The following is a 7,500-nucleotide window of genomic DNA, read 5'->3' as shown; positions in this document are numbered from 1 at the left end:
GACTCTGCAATTTTTTTTACACAATTGCAAAGTGAATGTAGGTTGGCTAGTTTCGGTTCGAGACACGGCACACAATCAAGTATAAATCATATATCGACAGATCCATATATCATATATCATTATAGGGCAAATATAACGAAAAGAGCAAAACCTGATTCAAGGTTACAATTATTGTGGCTTTTGCATGGCAGCTCCCCCTTACTCAAGATTGAGTCAGCTATTTAATGAAAAAATAATAATAATGAATTGCAATGCATGCATTCCCATCTGCCTGCATTCACTCAATCATCGAAATAATTGCCATTAAATTAATCCATTCAAACCGGGATTGTCATTTTTGTAATTTTAAGATTTCTTTGGTTATTTTTTTTTTTTATGGTGAAAATGTGTCCAAATCTTTGAATATATGCATTAGCCTATATATATGTTTTTAAAACGAACATTTTTTAACTCAAATATTTGCTTCTGGGGGTCCCTGGAACAGCATATTTTGAGATTTTTTGGAGAACAGTATGTCGCTACTGTATATCAGTGCTGCTCCAACTTTTTCATGTTAAGGACCCCCACAATTATATGTATTTGTTCCAGGGATCCCCAGAAGCAAATATTAGAGTTAAACATTTTTGCCTTAAAAATATATATATTTTCATAGATGTGCACACATTTTCACGATAAAAAAAAAAATGCAGATCTACAAGCTCACTAGGTGCCACGCTATGAGCTTGTAGATCTGCTATTTTTGAATAGCCAAAGAAATCTTAAAATGACACAGATGTGTTCCCGGTCTTAATGGATTAAACCAGTGGGTGATCAGGTTGTCCAGTTAGTATTTTACACTTTTTCTTTCTTTTTCTCTGTTTTAAAATAAATCATCCATTGTTTATCTGTAATGATGTTTCAACAACATTTAATAACCCTGTGTGATTCACACTACATTCAAACACTTCATGTCGTTGCCTGATAATATTCAATCTGATTATCATCCATTAGGCGTTGTGATAATATAATTGCGTTGCTACACTCCCACATAAAGGGATCAATTATGTCTGTCTGTCTTTCTGTCTGTCTGTCTGTGCTAATTTTTGTGAGGATCATAATGCATTTTAGTAATTTAAAACTAAAGTAATGAGCAATGTGATTACATTCATAAAGGTGTAATTAAGTATAGGATTATTGGCTCAGGTGGTAGTGCATAATAGAAAGGCAATTGGAACAGAGGGGAAAAAAAGGAGAAAGAAATTCATAAAAATATAACACATGTAATATCAATTCATGAGATTATTTTTGCCAGTTTAACCACTTTCAACCTGAAGTCCCTATTTTTGTGAATGCCATTGTCAAAATGTGCATATACATTTTTTTAAGACATTTTGCAATAGGGGGCCCCTGTAGCCAGTTATGGCTGTTTGGGGGTCCTTGGCATGGACCAGTTTGTGAACCCCTGTGTTCTAAAACAACTCTTTTCATATCAAGGTCCATTAATTATTCGGCATTTGAGCCACGGAACCACCATTTGATGAGATTTAGACTCTCAGACCAAAGACTTAAAATATTTTGTTATCGTTGGATACGATTTTGTCCACAATTCCATTCATGCTGTATTGATGTTGGTACCATAGGAGAGATAACAGGCAAACGTTGATCAAAATAACAATTATTCTAAATTCTCTAATTGTGTAGACTTCTTCTAAATTAAGTAATGCAGATATTTCACAATAATTCAACTCTTGAGAGCGTAAAATGTTTACGCTCTCAAGAGTTAAAGATCTATAAGGGTCCATCTGGTTACCAACACCATCATTTAGCTGGGGACCACCTGGAACCACCTCAAGGACCACTGGTGGACTCCGGACCACTGGTTGAGAACCACTGTTCTAAAACCACTGGTTCATGGTATCTGCCTCTACACTTCAGACCTAGTTGTAAAGGTTGGATTCAGCTGAACTGTTCTCTCTCCCTGGCTGTGGGAAGCTTAGACATCCAGGCCCAGCAGCATGTATTCAGGGCTGAGTTATACTCATTCATACTCAGGCATTAGCAGGGCTAATTCACAATGTAGGCATTTAGCAGATATGCTCTGATCCAGAGCGACTGACTATAGTGAGAGATCACAGTAAGTGGCAGTCCTGATACAGAGATGCTGCTAGCCCTGCGTCCTGCGTCTCTGACGCACATTTTCATTTTTAATAAAGGACGCATTAAACCAACCATCACAGCGTCCACGGGACGCATACAACCAAAGCGAGCCGCTAGCCACGCAGCCGTGCTCCAAACCGAGCCACGCAGCCGTGCACCACACCGAGCCGCGAGCCGCAAGCCGCGCACCAAACCGAACCGCGAGCCGTGCACCAAACCGAGCCGCGATCCGCGCAGCAAAGTGAGCCGCGAGCCGTGCACCAAAGCGACCCGCGAGCGCACACCAAACCGCGAGCAGCAAAGTGAGCCGCGAGCCGCGCACCAAACCGACCCGCGAGCCGAAACACTGACGCGCGACACGTCGTTTTCAGATCGTTATTTTCGGTGCGACACAAGCATAAATCATTTGAAGGGAATCCCACTTTTTAAGAAGAAAACACCAGAGCAATAAATACTGCCGCAAACATCTACTTTTCTTAAACAAATATCTCTGCTCCGTTTACATTCTCTTCCACAAAGTGTTGTTGTTCTTTAGTTCCTATCTATCTCTGCTCCTATGAAGTGTACATTATCTTTTTCATATTATTATTATGAACTTTATATTGTAGTTTGTACCCTGTATTCTGAGTTTGTGACTACAACAAGTAGCAAAATAGAATGTACATTAGGACAGTGGTTCTCAACCTGTGGGTCAGGACCCCCAGGGGGCTCCCCACATGATTGGGGGGGGGGGGGGGGGTCCCCAGATGACAGTGAAGTCACAATTTAAGGACTTTTAAGATATTTTTAATACCTCAAGAAAGAAAAGAAAAAAGACTATTACTGCATCCAAACTAATCAACAAACTATACTATAAATACGGTCAAAATTGTGAAATAATATAAGAAAGAGGCGATCTACAAGCAAGGCGTTGTGAGCTTGTAGATAAAAATAAAAAAAACGACCTTGTAGATCTGCTATTTTGACTATGTATCTGTGGAACTGAGTTAAACTAAATTAAATGCCTCGACTCCTAATTCCAAGCGCTTCTCAGGGTGGGGGGTCCCCAGTTCAAATATGATTATTTTGGGGGGTCGCTGCCTGAAAAGATTGAGATCCACTGCATTAGGATATAATGTACACAGTCACACACACATAGAAGATATGGAGATTGGAGATCAAAGAAAACGATAGAAGGGGGGGGGGGAGACGTGTAATTGGGGACCCATAAAATGTTTCTGGGACCCATTTGAATGACCACCTGTGGGTCCCGGGACCCATTACATTGAAAACCTAGCAACATCACTGCTGATATGCATGGGGCTTCATTTAATTCATGTTGGTGGCTGGAAACCTTTTAGTATTATCCAAACATTTCCTCTTGACCATTACCATCTGAACGCAACTGCGAAGCCCGTTTTTTTATTTCACCAAATCTCAGCTGTTTATTAGCGTTTTTGTGTAAAACACTGTCGCCATGGTTACGGGGCTGCCCAGCTATGGGACGAACCGCCCCCCGGGTTGCCAGATCATGTGCGCATATCCCCCCCACGGATGCGTCGACCGGGTATGGACTAGTTATTATAAATACAAAAAATAATCATTTTCCGCAACACGTTTTGAGCTTGTAGATCGGCTATTTTCACGACTTTTGGGCAACACTCGTGTATGATGAAGTAGGGCATACATTTTACGGATACAAGGTTTTTCTGCCCGACAGCAACAATTTGATATTTTAGGCATTTCATGACGGATGAGGAAAGTAGGGCTTCAGTTAAAAACAAAAAGTGGACCAATTGTTGCAACAGAGACTTTCACAGTGTACATTATGTGTGACAGAAGACATTTTGTGTGTGTGTGTGTGTGTGTGTGTGTGGGGGGGGGGGGGTGTGGGTGTGTGTGTGTGTGTGTGTGTGTGTGTGTGTGTGTGTGCGCATGTTAGTGTGCGCATGTTAGTGTGTGTGTGTGTGTGTGTGTGTGTGTGTGTGTGTGTGTGTGTGTGTGTGTGTGTGTGTGTGTGTGTGTGTGTGTGTGTGTGTGTGTGTGTGTGTGTGTGTGTGCGCACACGTTACAAGATCACACATTCACACATTACTTACTGTAGTAGGCCTAATAAGCAGTGTTGGAAAGTAACTAAAGTAATATGTAACTTAAAGTAATATTATTACTTTTTCCCAGTAACTAGTAATGTAACTAATTACTTTCACGTTTTGAGTAATATTATTACCTTTACTTTTTTTCAAAAAGTAATATATTACTTTTTGAAAATGTGTTGCTATGGGAGCCTTTTTATTTTAGTATTTTATTAGAATACATTTTGTTTAATAAACAACAGAAGTTGTTCAAAGATTGTGTCTCATGATGAGTCATTATCTGTTTGAGCCCAGGTGTTTGAATTTGAATATTTTTTTAGGCAAAAAATACATGAAATACATTTAAAATACTTCCAAAAAAGTCCTTGCGGTCTTGTTTCCATTGAGGTCCTTAGTATTCAATTCATAGTCAAATGGTTTTCATTTAGTCTGTAAGTTATGAATTCATACACAGTAAAAGTCTTAGTGTTAATATAATTGAAATGAGTGTACAAATAGAACCAAATGGACCCGTCATGTGTACAGAACATTTTTCAGAGTTAAATCAACAATGAGGATTTTACAATGTAGGCTGCAGAAAAGAGAAAAAAAACAACTGCTGCTAATGTTGAAAATGCAAAGTCAGACTTTTGGGGAGAAAGGATGCAATTACTGGGGGCGAGAAAAAAAAAGTAACTAAGTAATAAGTAACTAGTTACTTTTGGCAGGGAGTAATAAGTAAAGTAACTACATTACTTTTTAAACAAGTAATATGTAATAAGTAACATATTACTATGTTGTAGTAACTATTCCAACACTGCTAATAAGTATGTATCATAACTCTCCCTGGAGGAAAGCAGGTCGATGCTAGACTGGGGGATCAACTCCTTGTCTAGTTTTCTTAGCCGGTCTGGAGAGAATCAGAGACAGAAGCAGATTATGGTCTGGTGCTCCCAAAAAATTATTCCCCTCTAAAAACCGTGGTGTCACAGTGGGTAAGGCCCATACCCATGAACCTGTGAAATACAGTAAGTTTATAGTACGTCTTGGAATACTTACTGTTATAATTAATACTGTTTGGTATAAGTCCATGTTTTACTCTAACTTGTAGAAAATGGTATGACTGGGCTACTTGATTCAACGTTCATGTGGGGGTCTGGGGGAACAATAACATTGTGGATATGGATATTAGCAGGTGAGCTCTCATTTTAAAATTTTAGATTTCTTTGGTTATTAAAAAATAGCAGATATACAAGCTCATAGCGTGGCACCGAGTGCCGCGCTATGAGCTTGTAGATCTGCAAATTTAAAACAATCGTGAAATTTGTGCAAATCTTTGAATGTATATGTTTAAAGCGAACATTTGTCATTATGTGTCAAATGTTCTTTTGTTAAACATTTGACAAATGTATTCTAAATCTTAACAGTTTTCTGAAAAAACTATTGTTGCTATATCAGTGGTGCTCTTTTTCTTGTCAAGGACCCCCAAAATTATGTTTTTGTCCACCGACCCCCATCAAAATATGTTGTTCCAGGGACCCCCAGAAGAACAGATTTGAGTTAAAAATGTTTACTTTAAAAATATATATATGTTCAAAGATTTGCACATAATTTTCACGATATGGAAATTCGTAGGTGGGCTCTAGATTAGGCAGGGTTTGGACCCAATCACACTGGTCAATTTCGAGTAAAAACCAGGCTCTCTGCCATGTGTAAATTGCCATGGGTCCAGTCGATAGGCACCACCCACACCCACCCCCACCACCCACTCCACTGAGAAGTGCACTGCCACTGTGGTCTGGCATTATGTTTCGAACTTACAGCTTATCCCAGTTGAAAAAGAAATTCTCCAATGAGTGCCGTTGGTGAAGGGGGTGTGTCTTACAATTAGCCAATCAGCACCACAGGCCGTTGTCATGCTGTAGTCAAGCTGTGTGCTGGCACTGACAGCCCAGGTGACTGCTGAGATGAACCCACATAGTGGTGAGAATTATCCCTCTTTTTAGTACCGAATCATCCAGTACGTACGTACAGTTAACTGAAAAAAGTTATTCATTTAGCGAATGCAAAGTCCTTAAGCCGAGCAGTTGCCTCCTGATCTGCAGTATGGAGGGCGGCTAATCCTCCTGTATATCTCAGTCTTTGGAGAGGGCAAAGCTCCATTGTTTGCTCCTCTCCACAAGCACACAGTGGGCTAAAGGGTAGCCTCGTTCCCAGCCTCATCTGCGAAGAGAAGAGCCTGGTCACGACCTAAACCAGCGAGTGTCTCAGAAGTCCTGAGTGGACAGGATTCCCGTCGTACGGAAACAATCTTTTTTGACCAATCACAACACTCGTTTCATTCACGGAGAATGTTAACAGATTTGTAAAGCATCAACGTCATTTCCTTGGGTGTTACTTCTGCCAAATTCAACCATTTCCGCCTAGACAACCAACAGTCCAGGTCTCTTGCCCAGCGTGGCTAAAGGGCTACTAGCTGCCCCCATTTGTGAAGGCTGGCCAAGCAGGGGCCATAATGTCCGCCTCGGCCCTGGATGAAAAAGTTGTGTTCATAAATGATTGGTTCAACACTTCGCCCGGTGCTTGGCTGGATTTCACCTCACTCACTGAACTGAAACACGGGCTGTTGGTCATTCCTCATAGCAGGTTAATCACCAAAGGTGACGGTAGCCTCGCGTGGCCAGACAATATCACTGCGTGAGGACATTTTTCGTTTTTTTGCAATGGCAAATTCGTTGGAATGTCTTTCTGAAAAAACATTCCCCACAATCCGGATGGTGGGGTTGAAGTGGTTAAGAGAACCACTTAAAAACATTCCGGTTTCAACAAGCATTTGGGGAACGTCCTTGAGCTTCTCCTCCAGGTGTGAGATGTCTGCTGCTTTGTTTTCTGAGATGCATTTTACAGTTTGAGCTTTTGTCGTTTCTATCATTTGAATGTTTCTTGACGTTTCTATTGCTGTTGTACGTGAAGCACTTTGTGAGTTCTCTCTGTGAGAAGCGCTATACAAATAACATTTACTTACCTACTATCTATCAATCAACGCAACCAGATCCCACTGTTTAGATCCTAGACTATGGGATCTAAGCACCAGGCACTCACATTTAGTCGCACTCTCAAAATGTGCCTCATATTTCGATAATGTACACAGGTTTATTTAATTGACGAATGGTACCACACTGAACCACCAGTTTACAGAGAGGACCGGGTACGTTGATCTCTAGCACGCTGGGCAAGACCCAGCCGGTCGAGTGTCTAAACGGAAGTACCGGAATTTGTCTGGAAGTTCCGCCCAAGGAAATGACATTGAGGC

General features: G+C 40.7%; 1 protein-coding gene across 1 annotated transcript in view; it reads left to right on the top strand.

Annotated features, from left to right (window-relative positions):
* The window catches only part of tenm3 (teneurin transmembrane protein 3), a 458,716-nt gene that overhangs the window by 17,769 nt on the left and 433,447 nt on the right, over positions 1-7,500 (top strand). The gene's annotated exons all lie outside the window — the stretch shown is intronic.

This window comes from Gymnoscopelus braueri, assembly GCF_963280865.1.
Source record: "Gymnoscopelus braueri genome assembly, chromosome: 2".
In the NCBI taxonomy this organism is placed as follows: Eukaryota; Metazoa; Chordata; class Actinopteri; order Myctophiformes; family Myctophidae; genus Gymnoscopelus; species Gymnoscopelus braueri.
The sequence above is the reverse complement of the archived record's forward strand: the minus strand, read 5'-3'. Positions and strand labels throughout refer to the sequence as shown.